Raw genomic sequence first — 17,575 nt, 5'->3', positions numbered from 1 at the left:
AACACTGATGATCTCATGTAAGATTGTCAGTGTTCTTGTGGAAATACTATGCTGCTCCCGTTCGGACAAATGCTTTTGCGCAAGAGGGCCAGTGTAGACAACACGGTATTGTTTTGCGCAAAAAAGCCTCGATCGCGAAAATAGCGATTGGGGCTTTCTTGCGCAAAACCGCGTCTAGATTGGCATGGACGCTTTTCCACAAAAAGTGTTTTTGTGGAAAAGCATCCGTGCCAATCTAGACGCTCTTTTCCGCAAATGCTTTTCCTTTAAAAGCATTTGCGAAAAATCATGCCAGTCTGGATGTAGCCATTGGGTTTACAGGGCCTATTTTACTATAGATAATTGGTGAGGCCACAGGTTTCAATAACAATTTTCCACTAAGGAGAAGTACAGATTTTCAAATGTGCCAGGCCACTGATAATATTTTAAGATATACAAGGTCACATGTTTAACTACCTCTAATTGTGCACACTCATTTACACTGAAAGCTTTTCTATTCAAACATTTAATTCATGAAAAGCAGGAGTGTTACTGAACTCCACACTTGCCTACTTTGGACTAACTGTCTTGTGCACCTAGCTGATGAGTATCAGCAATTTGTTAATGTGTTTTAGTTTACTCCTATTTCAAAGAGGACTAGATCACAACATAGTAATTAATTGTTAATGCACAACAGCAGGGTTCACAGGGACAGCTAGTACACAGAAGGCTGGGATGAAGGTAGATTTCCACTACAACTTGCTATGAACTAAACATTTGTGTAGAAAAGCCTGAAATTGTGGATGTGAATGATAACATTTAAACTACCCAACTACTCCTGAACTTTGACCCAAAAGTACCTGATTCTGATCTCTCAGAATTCTAGTTTCACAGTAGCGTGAATCCATTTGACCTCAGTGGAATTACTCCTAATGTACACCAATGTGAGAGAAGACTCAAACCCAAAGTGTGGCCAACATAACAGTGTTTGGGGGTCAGTTTAGTAGGACACAAAAAAAATCCTACCCATATGTTTGTTATGGGATTGTAAATACTAAAATGAGAGGAAGCTTGTTCCAGTGAATATCATGAATAGGGTGTTAGCCTGAAATGTGGGAGATCCATGTTTAGGTTCCTGGCCTACCATGGCTTTCCTGTAGTGCCTCATGTAAGTCAGTTTGGTCTTGTTTACACTACAAAAAAAAGTAAAGGTTGCCTATAGTTTTTGTTTGCATTAAACTCCATGGAGAAGCCTACACTTTAACTAGTCCTGCTAGCTCATGTTAAAACTACAAACTATGTCTTCATTAGACTTTTACCTCAAGTTGACTAATTTGTGGTAAGAACACACCTTTTTTTCATAGTGAAGGCAAGGTCTCATTCACTCTTTGCCTTAATTCACCATATGTAAAACAGGAGTATTAGCCTTTCTCTTCAGGGGTATTAAAAGGATAAAAACATTAAAGGGTGTGACAATCTGACACAAGCATGCAAGTAAAAGACCCTAAAATGAGATTAAAGTGTCAGTTCTGATTTTAAAAAAATCCACAACACAAACAAAATACTTCCTAACATTCATTCATGTGTGCTGAACAGATGATAGTAGGCAGAACTATATTTTAAAGTATTAAAATAATAACAAAATATAAGAGAAAGGATAACCATATTTTTAATACAAACTTCATACTTACAAACTGTTTTCCTACTATACTGTTAACAAGAAATAAGAAGATTCTCACACCAGAAACCAACCTTTGTCTTGATGTGTTTCCAACAGGTCCAGTTGTTACATGTATGCTTTTTATTTTGCTTGGGCCTAATCCAGTCTTTTGACTGAGAGCACATTTTTCCATAGCTGCTTACTGCCATAGATTACTTTTCAAGAAATCACGTGATCCCTTCATTTCAACTGCTGCATCTCTGATGATTGGTTTTCTATTCTGCATTAACAGCAAAAAGGTAAGATGGTATAGGTCATGCATGATCATTGGTAACTATGTATCTTAACCCTTGCCAAGGTGATGGTAAAATGAACATAAATAGCTGCAACACTTTTAGATAAAGAGGCAAGAACTTTGTCTACTTAGGACACATTTACACAGCAATTAAACACTCACAGAAGGGGAGAAGGTCCCAGATCCCATGCTTAAGCCTGAGCCCAAATGTCTACAGACCAATAATTAGCCCTCCAGCCTAAGGCCTGTGAACCTGCGTCAGCTGACCTAGGCCAGCTGAGGCCATACTGTGGGTCTTGTGTCCCAGTATAGAGGTATCCTAACTCATTTCCTTTCATCTTCTTTCAAATATTTTAATCTTCCACCCTTCCTCATGCTGGATTAACTAGCAGATCTAGTTAACTACTCACATGATCAAAGTTAAGCAAATATGTTTGGCAGGAATGGGGATTTATTTTACAAGTAGTCCCTTTGAAATCAACCCTACAAGGTCGCATTCTTCATTGGAGGCACATGAACCACTTCTGGTAGGAGTTGATGCTGATCGGAGGATTTAGGTGCAATAATTTTTTTCTCTCCCCTGTATCTGTGTGAAAGATTTATGCAAACACAATGACAAGGGGGAAATGACAACCTATACAGTGGAAGTAGTGAAAATCACCATGGATGCAGTGTTTTTAGGGGTGTGTCTAGACTACACCTCTCTGTCGACAGAGAGATGTAGATTAGGCACATCAAAATTGCTAATGAGGCAGGGATTTTAATATCCTGTGCCTCATTAGCATAAACATGTCCACCGCCTTTTTCGAAATGGAGTTTTTTTTTAAAAAGGCAGTCTAGATGCAGATCTGTTGAAAATAAAGCCTTTTTCGACAGATCCTGTAAATCTCATATTTTGAGGAATACAGGATTTGTCGAAAAAGGCTTTATTTTCGACAGATCCATGTCTAGACTGCCTTTTTTTTAATGCCGTTTTGAAAAATGCAGCGGCCATGTTTATGCTAATGAGGTGCGGGATATTTAAATCCCTTCTTCATTAACAATTTCAATGTGCTTGATTTGCATCCCTCTGTCGACAGAAGGATGCAGTCTACACGTAGCCTAGGTGGGCTTCTTCTTAGGTGTTACTTTTAGAAATAACACTGAAGGTAAAACTATTCAGAAATAAATTATTTTTTAGGTTTCCAGTATCCCATAAAGCTTTGCTCTTGGGAAATTTGTGAAGCCCAGCTCAGAGTTTTGAAATTTCTTGAATTCTCACTTTTACATTATGTCTACAGAAACTACACATGAATCACAGGTAGGTAATGGACCAGTAGGGAAAGTTGATATATATGTGTCCTATAGGAGCCATCACATTTTTTTTCTCCACTGTTATTCTTACCTTTGCTCCCACTTCCATCCTATTGTTTATTACACTGACTAGTTCCACCGTGTTTTAAATTAGATTATAAGCTTTTGGGTCACAGTCTTCCAATGTATTTGTGCAATGCCTGACATAACAAGACGCAGTCCACCATACAAATAAATAAATAATTACAACAACAATACTTAACAATAATGTGGTAATTTATCATATTATACAGAGAGTTCTGACATAAAACATTAACATTCAGATAGCTTTGTGAGTCATGAATGAATTGTGTGGGAATTTCTCAACTTACAACAGACAAATTAAAATTCTAGTACTATAAATATACAGAATTAAAGCGGCAAGTATGGCTTCCAGATAGTCCCTTGTATAAATGTGTTATAATATAGAACTCAACACAATGGCATTATGCATTCTATGATTAAACCCTTAGCTCCCAGTGAGAACACTTTGAATTGTCCCTTTTTTAAGACACACTTTACCTTCGTTAAAAACATTATGCATGTAACAGCTGTAACATGTAATGTAATGTGAACTCTTGTTATTTTGAATATATGAACACTTGGAAGACTCCATTTCCTTTTGAATATGCATCATATGCTCCAGGATCATCTAGGCCCAAGGAATGATTCCATCCAGCCTCCAAACACCCACAGAGGGCACCAAAACGTTCCTCTAAGTCAGTGGTCACCAACCAGTAGATTGGGATCTACCTGTAGATATTGGGGCTGCTAACAGGTGATCCTGACTGATTTGGCCAAGAAGCTATCAAACGCTTGCACTTTATTTGCCCTATCACCTACTGTCATGCTGCTCCTGCTCTCTGCCTTTGGAGCTTCCCCCCTCAGAGCTGGGTGAGGGGAGGAGAAGAGGGATGGAGCTGATGTTAGGGTGTCCTTCCTCCCCCTCAATTCCTGTACCCTGTCTCCACAAAGAGAGAAGGGGATGGAGGAAGCTTAGCAGTGCAAATCTCTGTCACTTTCATGCACACTGTGTGTGTCTGTCATTCTCACAAACACACACTGTCCTTCATTCTCATCTCCTGACCCAACACATACATGGGTTGTTGTTGTTATTTCTTTTACTGCTTGCAAAGTGAGTTATTTTTGGTTTTTGACTGGTCTGTGCATTTCATAATTTTCATTTCTCTCTCATGCTTAAATGTAATTCTTTGAGTAGTGAGTTCTAAAATGCCTAACCTGTCTTGGCTGGTGTAATTTTCCCTATGGTAATTGCTACTCCTGGAAATGGCTGGCATGTCCTTGTACCCTCTGAGAAAGGCAGAGCAGGGGGTCTCCACATGCTGTCCTTGCCTGTAGACACCACTCCTGCAGCTTTCATTGATCAGTAAACTGTGGACAATAGAAGCTGTGGGCTCAGAGCCTGTAGATGAGGGGCAGTGGTACATGGTACCATGGAGCCACTGCTGTACATGCTGCCTTGCTTTCAGGAATGATGCAGGGCCAGGGCAGAAGAAAGCCTGCCTAAACCCACTGCTCCACCAAGCCATCTCAGTTAAGTGAGCCTGCATCCTGTATCCCTGTCACATTCCTGAACCCCCACCTGCACCCAAACTCCTCCCCAGATGTGAGTTCCCCTGCACCCTAAACCACCTCCTGGACTCCAATTCCCTGCCCTGGGCTAAGCCCAGAGTCCCTCACACACTCTGAACTCCTTGGCCCAAGACCAGAACCTGCACCCTATCCCCCTCCCCCAGACTTGTGAAAGTGAATGAGTCTTTTGCGGAGGAAGGGGGATGGAGTGAGCAAGGTGAGATCTCGGAGAAGGGGTGGAGCAGGGGCAGGGCCTCAAAGTGGGGTGGGAAGGAAGTGGGGCAAGGGTGTTTGGGTTTGAGGTAGATCTTACATTGCACTCAAACTGAAAAAACAATCTTGTGGTTAAAAAGGTTAGAGACCATTTCTCTAAATAATTGTCTGCACAATGTGACCTTGCATGTATCATACATGCATGGCAGATACCATTTTGTATGCAAATATAGAATTGCATGCTTGATTAAAAATGTCACGGCACACAACTGTTCTTATCAAGGCACTATTATTGTATTCACTATAAAACCTCTCCTTTTTATTCTACAAATGATAAAATATAAAAACACAGGAAGATTCAACAAACAAAATATTTGAAGCCACTAAAAGATGAAAGATATAAAACTTCTTTGAGACACTGACAAGCTATTTACTGTAGAGTATTGCTCAAACCTGCATTATTTGTAAAGGCCAGAATGTAATTTTTAAACATTTTCTAGCAGTAGCAAGAGATACTGTTTTTTTGCAGACCTCCTTCCTCAGATGGTTGCCATATGTTTGGCTTGTGTGCATAGGCTTACCTCTCTGGCACACAGTTCATTTTAAAATGGGAAGATTTCTTTCAGAATTAGAATGTGAAGTGGCTTTGGAGAATAAATATAAACCAAAAGTTTCAGAGTTAGTCTGTAACAGGAAAAACTTAAAAAACAACATATAGTCTGGTAGCACTTTAAAGACCAACAAAACATGTAGATGGTATCATGAGCTTTCATGGGCACAGCCTACATCTTCAGATGACCAGAGTGTTGGAAATCCAGAACTGAGAATAAACAAGTTCATGCTAAACAAAGAATTGTTGAAAACAGAGGAATTAAAGGAGATGATGGGAGAACCAGTTCAGATGAAGATTCTGCCCTCTCTTTCCTGAACTACTATGTTCCATATTGGCAGTACAAAGCAGATACAAAAATGAATTAACAGACTATCAAAAAAATTCTTGCATATGGGAAAAATCTCTGTGATATAAAGTCCTGTGGCCCTGTCACATTCCTGAACCCTTTGGACCTCTGGTCTTTAAAGGGATTTAAGCATTGCTCAGATGAGTGCAGCAGGATAGTTGAGTGTTGAAGAAAAATATTTTTAGAAGACAGATAGTTGAGAATGCAGGCACATAAGCTAGCCAGGAGTGATATGCCTAGGAGAGGAGCAGGGAGAGGAGCAGAGCTTAGGTGACAGACCTCATGTATCTGGCTGACTGGCCTCAGATAGATACCTACTTTTGTCAGGTTCCACAACTATAAACCCATTCCTTGAGCTCCTGAATACCTCAGTCAGGTCATATAACCTGTACCTTAGCAACTGAAACCATCTCTCTGCCTCTGTGTCCTACTCATGTTTAGGACCACTGTCAAGCTCACCCTGAAAGTGCCTCTGCTCTTGGTTGTCTTTTTGTGTGACTGTTGTGTTTCTCCACCACTTATTGGCAGCCTGTTGCAGAGTCTTAGAGGTATCAGGTCTTAGATGTGTGCTCAGGTTGTTTTGAAAATGCTGATCATACTTAGACATCATTGGTTGATTGTATATATAGTTTAAAATTTGGGCTATGAGCCACTTCATCTGATATTAGTTAGAATCCTTCAGAATTCCAACTGAGGGGGCTTATGTGGATGAGAAGAAAAAATAGAGCCGCAGGGGAAGAGCCATTCATGCAGTTTTTTTTCTCCAGGGGTGAAATTCTGTTCCTGCTGAAGTCAGTTAGGTTTAGTCTACACAGCAAAGTTATTTCAGAATAACAGCCGTAAAACTCATTCTACAAAGAATAATGCCTATTCCGAAATAGCTATTTTGAAATAAGACATGTGTACATGCTCCAATTCTGCTATTTCAAAATAGCCCCTCATCAGGGCCATTATAAGTTATTCCTCCTGGGGCTCTAAATCGAGAAAGCACATCTGCATTATGAAGCATGCCTTGGACTAATTTTGAGGCTTCCCTGTAGTATAGACGTTCTATTTCAAAATAAACTATTATGGCATAAGTATTCTGGAATAGTTTATTCCAAAATAACTGTGCAGCATAGATGTAGCCTAAGTATTTTGCTAGTGGAGACTGGACTTCAACCCATGAGTGATATGTAAGAAAATGTGAGTCTCTGAGAAAGTTAATCTGTTCCCAGCTGTTAATGTTAGACACTTGGCTGGGAATATGTAATTCATCCTTAATTTAAATTAATCTGAAATATCTTTTAATATTATCAGTTTTAATGTCCAGTTACAAGATTTAGTAGCATTCTGTCTTAGGGCTGACTTTTTTTCCTCGTTAGTTGATATTGTTTTCTTCCATGGAATGCATCTGGGGATTAAAAATCCATGTTTACTGAATTGCTTGTAATTTTTAACCTGGTGATATCCTTTTTTTTTTCTATATTCAACCTTTAATTTCCCATACAGATTTAGGCACTGATCTTTCAAACACATAGAACCCTGAGTAGTGTCAATTGATTTTCTTAGGGCTATTCATGTGAATAAAGATAAGCACATGGATAACTTTGTGGGAGCAAGGCCACTCATGCCATTCGAAATATATTGGAAATAAAACCCTCAACATCAAAATATGCCAGTAATTCTCAACCTGCAGCCCACAGGCCACTTGCAGCACAATCCGCATAGAGCTGTGGCCCATGTGACATCCAAAGGGGCATAGAGGTAACATTGGATGGAGCCAAGATCAATGGTAAATAGGTTGAGAACCACTGACATATGTTTTTCCCTTGAGTTTGCTGAAGCCAAGGAGATAAAATGCCATTTTTCGTAACCTTTTCCAAACACATTTGAGTATTCTGCATTGTTACAAAATAAAGCCTCCCATTCAGCAAAACATTTCAAGTGATTTGAGTTTAGTAGTGTTACTTACTTAAATACTTGCTGATTTGAGTCCTAAAAGAATAATCCATTATTTACAGATATAGCAAAAGAGTAGGTCTTACTTGTCAGCTTGCTTTCCAAATGCTGGATTTTCATATGACTGAGGTAAAAAGCTTACTGCAAAGCTTAATGGACTGTGTTAAGTATCCAGAAGATTCCTTTATCCAGCAAATAATAAATTCACTTTTCTATTTAGTGTATTCACTGGAGATGCATATTCTCCTCATAAACCTTGAAATAAATTTTTTACCTCTGATTTCAAATGCTGTGATACTTTTAATAATAACAAATGTTGTTCCTGTGAGACTATGAATATGCTGATCAGAAAAAGAGGTTCCTATGGGAGCTTCATAATAATGAAATAGAGATCTCTAGTTTCACACAGTGAAATTGTGGAGAGTATCTCTTGAATTTCTGTGGATGCTCTTCACATTTTACATGACAAACTGTTTATTTAGTTTTATAAATATGCATCTATGTATTATGTACAGCAAGCTTTATTCTACAATGGATACAGTTTTAGAATATTTTGTAGACTTTTTCCAGAGTATTTTGTATTCCATTATATCATTTAATTGTATTGTGCAGAGAGATAATGTCAAATAATATATTCATGTAGAATAAAGTAGGCAATTTAAGAGAACATTATTTTGAAATACAGGGTCATGCTTCTTCTGAATATTCTTTCCACACCTTTTCCTTCAAGAGAACATATTTTTTTAAAAAAATTCTAACAATAGTACTGATGACTGAAAGTTCTTCTCTGCAGAGAATAGCAACAGTGTGCCCATATTATAGCTTCTGAGTCTGATCTATTTAGTGTATTATGTTGGCTGTTGCATCATAGGACCTGGTTTGGAAGACATGGACACCACAAATGCTTTCATCTCAATGCTTCTGATTGATCACTTTCTTTTCTCTGATGGATCAACAATCTGTCTAAGATATCTATATCATCCCTATTACCATGGTAACTGAGAGTCTTACAATCATTAAGGTATTTATCCTCACAAAATCCCTGAGAGGATGTTTCCATTTTACACATGGGGAACTGAAGAACAGAAAGACCAAGTCAATTGTCCAAGGTCATATGGAAGCAGGGAATTGAACCCAGAATCCCAAGGGAGGTGGTAGCCTGGTGCCCCACTGGACCTGGGTTGATCCTGGGTCCCTTTTGGAGGACATGAAGGATATGACTTCACCTCATCACATTGTCATCATCAAAGGCATGATATGCACCATCTAGTTGTATGTATTCCCTTGAGTGCAGGAACTACTGTTGGGGCTTATGTAAAAGTGTGCAAGTTCTGAGAGGCACTCCTGTGACCTTCTCCCACATCATGTTCCTGTGTAAGGGCAAGTCCCTGAGTTACCCTGTGTATCTACCTGACATTTTGCATAAATAATTGTGCAATAATTGTGGTGGATTAGGCATATGCTAAATAGGTCTGTAGAGTGCCAGCCCTCAATTTGATTTCTGCAGTCAAAATTGTACCTCTATCTACAGGATAACAATTTAGTTTAACATTATGTTTTGTAAACAAAGCGATTATTTTGAAAAAAAAATACTATTGTATGCTTTTGCATAAGAGGGAGAAAGAAAATAGGAATACTCAGTCCTCTAACTCTGTACTAATATAGAAGAACTGGCAATCCTCAGTTGCTCGTTTCTCTTTTCTTTGTTGTAAATAATGTCAAGAGGGTGGATAGATTGTTTTGTTCCGTGGATCCTATGGCTTCATGTGCTAAATATTTTCTCTTGTGTGATGTTTGCTGCGGGCCTTCCATATTACTGGTGACTCAAAAAATTGTGATGAAATTGTTTGGGTGTAAGTTATTATCCCTTTACTTTATCAAGTCATAACCTTATCTTAACTCCTAACACTATTCTTCCTTTCTCTTTCCCAGTTACATATACCATCCGTCTAACTAACTGGCCATTTGAGCCTCTGAAACTATAATGGTAATAAAATGGTGGGCAATAAAATGATTGTGGTTCTTCAGGGTTAACCCCTGGAAGACTTTTGCCACTATATTTACCTGTTCTTCCCCAGGTATGGGTGATCACAGCTCCCATTGGCCAGGAACAGTGATCCATAGCCAATGGGAGCTGCAATCCCCCATACCAGGGGAGGTACAGGTAAATAGGGCAGTGTGGGGTGCCCACCGGGCTGGACTGGATCTGGTCTGTGGGCCAGTATTTGCCTAGCCCTGCCATAATGCCTTCTGCACCTCTCAGTAGTGTTACTGGGCTTTTTCACTCTTTCCTGTGACAAACTGCAGGTGCAGATCCTTTCCCTTTTAGGGTCCAGATGCATCCTATCTCTGGCCCCAGAGACCTGTTTCATTGTAGACTTTTACAACAGCCTATCTGCTAAAAATAAAACATAATAGGAGTGTTTCATCTGAATGTCTGGATTACTCTGGGTCTTTCCATATATGATGAAAATAAGAAAATATTACAACTGACCACACTGTGGGGTGCTGTTGGTAATGGCATGAGAAGCCAGTTTTCTAAATATCTAGTCATGCCCTGGGTGTGCTGTATCATCAGAAGTCCTATAAGTCCTGTAAGTGCTACAAACATTAAGTTCTACAAGTTGTAGCCCTCAGCAGGTTCTCAAGAACATTCAGACTCTTCAGATAGGAAAGAGGATTTCTTTACGAGGGCTGCCAGAAGCAAAAGGGGTCGACACACTCAGCACACCTGAATTAGTGGCAAACTTGTCAGAGCTTGATTTGTATTCTTTGATAAATTGGACAGATAATATCAATGTTTATTTTACGCATTGTTTTAGATGTTATCAATTTAAATTTTCACGGAGATGGAAAATTATAAGTTTTAAGTATTTTTACTCATTTTATAAATTTAAATTTTCATAGTTCAGAGGATTGAGCCATTGTTTAACAACAGTAGACACTGAGACTTAAAATGAAGCTTTATATATAATTAAAATATAAACTCACTATCACAAGTCAAAATACCCAAAGTCAGTGTCTTTCCTTTATCTAATGTAGTAACCTGGTTACTACAGGTTGGACCTCCTTGGTCTGGCACCCTAGGATCCTGACCCATCCCGAATGAGGGAACTTGCTGGATCAGGAGAGTTCCCCTGCCACCTGCCTCCAGGACACTCTCCCTCCTTGTGGCGTCAGAGCTTGGACTTGGGCTCTGGCCCACTGGGACTCCCCGGGGACAGGACTCCCCAGCTGCCTTGGCCCTGCTTCTCCCCTGTCCAACTGGGAATCTCTGGGAATGGAGCTTGCTGGCTGCCCTGCTTCTGCCACTCTCCGCTGGGGATCCCCAGGCCAGGGCCGGGGCTTGCTGGTTGCCCCACTTCTGCTGTGCTATGCCAGAGATCCCTAGAAACAGAATTTGCTCCCTGGGGATGGGGTTTACTGGTCCCACTGGCTGGGGCTCCCCTGGATGGGGCTCCCAGCTGGTTCACACTTCTGGGCGACAGGGCTCTCTGATCCAACAACATCTGTGGTCCGGCAGGACCATGAATGTTGCTGGACCAGAGAGTTCTGGATTTTGGAAATTCAACCTATAGTCATTTCCTAGTCTCATTCAAAAGTCTAATAATTGAATGTTAACACTAGTAAGCTCTCAAACAACGTATTTTCTTCCTTTGCCTATCTGTAAATATTTGTCATTATTAATGGAAAAATTGTGTGTATAGTGAAATTGACATTTACTGATAAAAATCAAATGCTTCCAACCCTATTTTATCATTACACAACAAATGGAACATTACACCACCAAGCCCCAAGAAGTGGTCCTGTCCAATCCAGAAATATAAATGTCCTGATGTAACCCCTGCGTATCATTTTCTTGCCTGCTGGACACAGCATTGTGTTTTCTTGTTTTGGCTATTGCTAACCTTCTGCCAACAAGGGGAGTGTATTTCCGTCCACCTCTAAGGGACTCCAGTAGCACTTCATTGCTATCAGTCCTTCCTTCTGCATTCATTTCCCAGGCTGCAGCTTTGGCCTGCTCTTCTGCTCTTGTAATCTCTGGCTCCTCTTTCAGACTCTTCTCCTTTGACTTCAGGTCATACTTTGTTTTCCTGTGCTGGAAGGATTATGGAGCCATCTGGATGGTAAGAGAGCATATTAATATCCCAGCAGGTTCATTACAATATATTTATGATTGTTCAAGTGTACTTCAATGGGAACGCTCACAGAATTATAACCATGCATTCCTAAAAACACTTGGCAATATGCCCCCAATATCTTTAACTGTCCAGTGTTAATGATGTCCTTCAGCTTAGACAAATTGTTTAACTTTATATTTTTTTACTGCACAAAATTTTGCAAATGTATCTAAGAGACAAATCCCTGAAAATCCTTCCCCTGGCCATGCTGCCTGTGCTAGCAGCTAAGAGGGGGTGTGGCATAGAGGCTGCTACCATGGCTCTGAGACAGCTGTGGATTCCCTAATTTGGGACGCTCCTTTCATAGTCTATTCAACAAACATTATGGCAGGTTTGTGCCTGTGGAGTGGGGCAAAGAAGCTTTAAGACAGAAGTGATTGGGATCTCACAACCAGATTTTACTCCATCCTTACTTAGGCAAAATTTCAGTTGATTTCATTGTATGTTTAGTCTGAGAAAAAGACAGGACCATGAGCAAATTTAGCAAGCACTGAATCTATGGGACCAAATGAGAGTTTGAGGGCAATACTGACTTCTAGATTACATCTATACAATGATTTAAAAAAACCTACAACACAGAGGAGTCTGTCCCAGGTCAGCTGATTCAGGCCTATGGGGTTTGAATGTGGAGCTATATTCTTCCAGTGTATATATTCAGGCGTGGGCTAGAGATAGGGTGCTGGGACTCTCCCCCTTGTGGGATCTCAGATCTTGGTTCCAGCTTGAGTCTCAGTGTCTATACTACAATTTTAGAGTTCCACAGCCCAGGGCCCATGAGCTAATTCTTCTGACCTGGGTCTTTTATTTCAATGCAGGCATGCCCATAATCATTATTTCACATGGAAAATTTAGCTTAGCCAAACAGTTTTGTTGGATTAAACTTTTATATACTGAATGGACAAGAACATTTTTAAAAAATATGTTTATTTAAATAACAATCATAGTTTATTACTATAGCAAACTCTCTGCTTAATTGTGTTGGTTTTAGGCTTTAAAAATATCCAAGAGTGAGCTTCAGCTAATTATTCCTCTGAGTTTATTGATTAAATTTATTTATATTGTGTAAGTCCTTGGAGATGCAAACATCTGATCTGTTCCCTGAAAGAAGAGGACAAAAATACAAATTCATTTTAGTGGGTAAGTCTTGTAATGGTGTCACTTGTATAGTTATGTGGACAGAGTTGGAAATGGGGTTGGTTGCAGGGATGGATTCCTGGTAAGTGTTTCTCTGGCACATTGTATGGCTGCTGGTGAGTATTTGCTTCAGGTTAGGCAGCTGTCCATAGGCAAGAATTGGTCAGTCTCCCAAACTCTGTGAGAATGAGGGATCATTTTCCAGGATAGGTTGTAGATGGTCAATGATGCATTGGAGAGTAAGAATAATGATCAGTACATTTCCGGGATAGGATGGTGTTTATGCAGTCATCATTTATTTGTATTCTAGTGTCCAGGAAGTAGATCTTCATTATCTTATATAAATCATGATACATTCTAATTTCCCTGTACTGATCTGTCCTTTTCGAAGTGTGTGTATATATCCCAAAAGTTTGACAGGAGTTTCATTGCCGGTAATGCAAAAATATATCATTCATAATCTCTCTCATACAACAGACATAGTCAAACAGAAAGTTCAAAATATTATTACAAGGAGAACCTATCAAAGTATCTATCAAAATGTCTTTTTGATGGCCTATACAGCCTCCACTAGAAGATTTGCATACATTTCATATTATTCAGAAATATTATTCTATCAATTCTTGAAGCTCTGGATTCAGCACATAAAGTTTCCTGGGCTCACTTTCCAAAGATAAGCAAATCAAGCCAGGGGAATCATTTTATCCCCTAAAAATAAAATAAAAATGCCACTGAACATGTAATATTGGTTTTAGCAATCAATCAAAAAATATTTTATTGTTTTGTCTAGAATTGTAGAATACTAGAACTGGAAGGGACCTCAAGAGGTCATCAAGTCCAGTCCTCTGCACTTATGGTAGGACCAAGCACCATCTAATATCACACAGAAGTTATACGAAGTAAAAATGCTTTTTTTTTTTTTTTTTTTTTTGCAAATCTGACATGTTGGGGCAGTTTCTTACATATTTCTTTTTATGTCATCATGCATGTTGGGTTTATATGCACATACTCATTATATATGACTGTGAGTATGAGCCTGATTCTGCAGTTTTATAATAGTGTCACAGTGGAAGGGACTCTCAGATATAAGCACTGCATAATTAACTACAGTGTATAGAGAGGATCCTTAAGGATTTCTTCACCAAAAGCCAAGCTTGCACAACATGACTGTTTCACCATGAATAATTGCTTAAATATTTAGACAAATTTCCAGCACTAACATCTAAGTCTTCCAAACCTATTTAATGGTTACAACATTTACCTGATTCTTTATATTTTCTGGGTTTATTTACAGCTATCCACTTCCATTTAGACCAGACAGGTGCTGTGTCAGACCTGCACTGCTTTGTGTGCTTTACAATACCTTGCTGCAGTAGCTCCCACCTGCGCCACTCACAAACAGCCTTCCAGTATGCAAGTCACACACAGTGTCTGTGTGTGACAGCAACCTGACAGCCATATTTGGGCTACACTCAGGCTTTTACCAGCCTTGATTCTCTGCAGGATGGCTCCCCAAACATTCATATTACCAGATTTTCCTTCTAGAAATGTATGACTTGTACTTCCCAGCCCTCCTCTGCATAGGTCAAATATATTTTTAACTACTGTTTTAAGCAGGGGCATGCACAGGAATTTAAATTTGAATACTTTTGGAGGGCATGTTAAAGACACACATATGAAAAGTTTATTTGACCCCCTCTCTGGCGGGGACATCCTTCCCCTGCAGTGGTATTCTCTGTGTCCCTGAAACCTGGTTAAGGAAGAAAGCAGCGGGGGAGTTAGGTCCTCCCTCCATGCCTGTAACTGTAGTATGTTGCTTCTCCTTCTCTGCTGTTGGAATTCCAGCACTCCTGTCTGCTTTACAGATACCCACTGAGGTGAATCAGGAGCTGGAAGCAGAGGAAACAAGTGGATCTCCAATGGCAGGGAAGGGGAAGCAGCAGGCTGTAGCTATAGGATTGACAAAAGGCTGAGCTCAGTTGGCAGCCAGAGACCCTATTCCTTACTTCCACTCCAGGCTGTAGGAACACATGGGGCTATGTCTAGACTGGTATGATTTTGAGGAAATACTTTTAACGGAAAAGTTTTTCCATTAAAATTATATCCGCAAAAGAGCGTCTAGATTGGAAAGGATGCTTTTGCGCAAAAAGTGCTTTTGCGCAAAAGCATCCATGGCCAGTCTAGATGCGATTTTGCGCAAGAAAGCCCCAATCGTCATTTTAGCCATCGGGGCTTTTTTGCACAAAACAATTCTTCCCTGTCTACACTGGCCCTCTTGAGCCAGTATTCTTGCACAAGAGGGCTTTTTCCCGAGCGGGAGCATGAAAGTATTTGCGCAAGAAGCACTGATTTTGTACATTACAAAGTCAATGTTCTTGTGCAAATTCAAGCGGCCAGTATAGACAGCTGGCCATCTGGGCTTTTTTGCACAAAACAATTCTTCCCTGTTTACACTGTCACTTTTGTGCAAAATCTTGCCAGTCTAGACGCACCCATGGAGATTTGGGGATGGGGGTGACAGAAGGCAGCATTCTAGCTTGCCCCCAATTAGGAATGCCCCTGCCTTTTAGTGAATAATATATAAATGCCTACCATCTCAGATAGAGTTAGTTATTCACTTCAGCTCAAGCAAACTAGATTTGATAAAACAATAGAGCAAGTTTATTAACTACCAAAAGACAGATTTTGAGCGAGTACATGCAGTGAAGCAGAAGATTCAGAAATGGTTACAAGAAAAATAAAGATAAAATGCTTTCTAGTGCCTAACAACTAACTACTCTAGATTTAAAGCTCAATTTTTCACCACATGAAAATACTTCTAACATTATTGCCCAAACTCCACAGGCCAGGATTCTTTCCCCATAGCCAACAGCTGCTTCTTTTGTCTTCTCAGGTGCAAAGAGTGAGCTGGACAGTGAGAGAGAGGCTTCTTGAATGCACACAGATTTGGCACTATGCTGTTTTGAAAGCCTTACCTGATATTTGTTATTAATGAACATTTGCTCAGAGATATCAAGATCAGGAACTCCTGAGCTGTATTCTTGGCTTTGCCACTTACTTTGCCATTTAGGCAGTAATTAGGTGCAGATAGATTACTTAGTAAATTTTTTTAAAAATCCTCTTAATTTTGCTTACGTGAACTAAATCAGAGTAGGACAATAAAAGCAAGGGTGTGTGAGAAATACATTCATAACCATAATGCTCTTTTTTCCACTTTTTCTGCCTGCCTCCCTCACAGCTGATAGCACTCATATGATATGCTAATATTGTCAGCATTACACAACACTAGACTGTGCCTTCCAGGAAGAACCCTGCCCCCATGAAAGGTTTCACTATTAAAACCCACAGGAAAGTTCACCTGAGAATAAACATCAAATACTACCATGTTTTGTGCTTTAGAGTATTTGAAAGTTCATGAAAAAGCCAAGGAGATGTGCCTGGGCTATGGAGGTTTCACTGGATCTGGGGAGCTAAACTCATGAACTAAATAGAAGCTGGTTAGAGTCATGTGAGGCTAGGGCCGAGAAAACAGAAGGCAGCTGGAGCTAGGCTAGCTTCCAATTGCAAAATAATGGTTACTGTGAATTAAAAACAAGTCCATATAAATTCCTTTAATTTGAGGGTTTTGTTATAGGACATTAATTAACTCTTTAATGGGAATGTTCTTGCTATGAAAACAAAACAAAAACAAAAAAATGATGATTAGTAATAGCCATTCTGTATTGAATTGCTAATTAAGCAGAGTTACAAATTCTTAATTAGTGTGATGACTTCTCAGCACCCATTTATATGCCAGATGCATTCCTGAAATGAAGAATGTCAGTAACATGGACCAAAAAACCCTGGAAAGGGGTCAAAGTTGTCAACAGTTCATCTCCAGGGGGAAGAAAACATGCTGTTAGCCAAGTCATAGTTTCCCAGAAGAGGTGAATTGGCAGGGCTTAGATGAGAATTTTCTTCTGCCCAGCAGACAGTTTACTGCCCTCTCTGAGTGCAAGGCCCCTGCTAGAACTGCTGAACATGCCAGAGGTTTGTCTGGTGAGATGGGGTATTGCTATGGTGTCTTGCCCTACTAAACTGCTTTTGACTGGAGCACTGGGCTTTCCAAAGAGTACAGTAAAGGCCACCATTGAGCATAGCTCCCCTGGAGACATTATGTCTGCTCCAGGCATAATGCATCCAGTAACTGCCACTCAAGCTTTGCATCTTCTGCCCCCTGCTAGTGCAGCTCTGGCTCTAGAAGCATGAATTGAGTCCTGCACTGGTGGTGATTAATGTTGAGGTGTCT

Source organism: Pelodiscus sinensis, chromosome 4 (genome assembly GCF_052426305.1).
Source record: "Pelodiscus sinensis isolate ZL-2025 chromosome 4, ASM5242630v1, whole genome shotgun sequence".
Lineage (NCBI taxonomy): Eukaryota > Metazoa > Chordata > Testudines > Trionychidae > Pelodiscus > Pelodiscus sinensis.
This window is presented reverse-complemented; position numbering follows the sequence as displayed.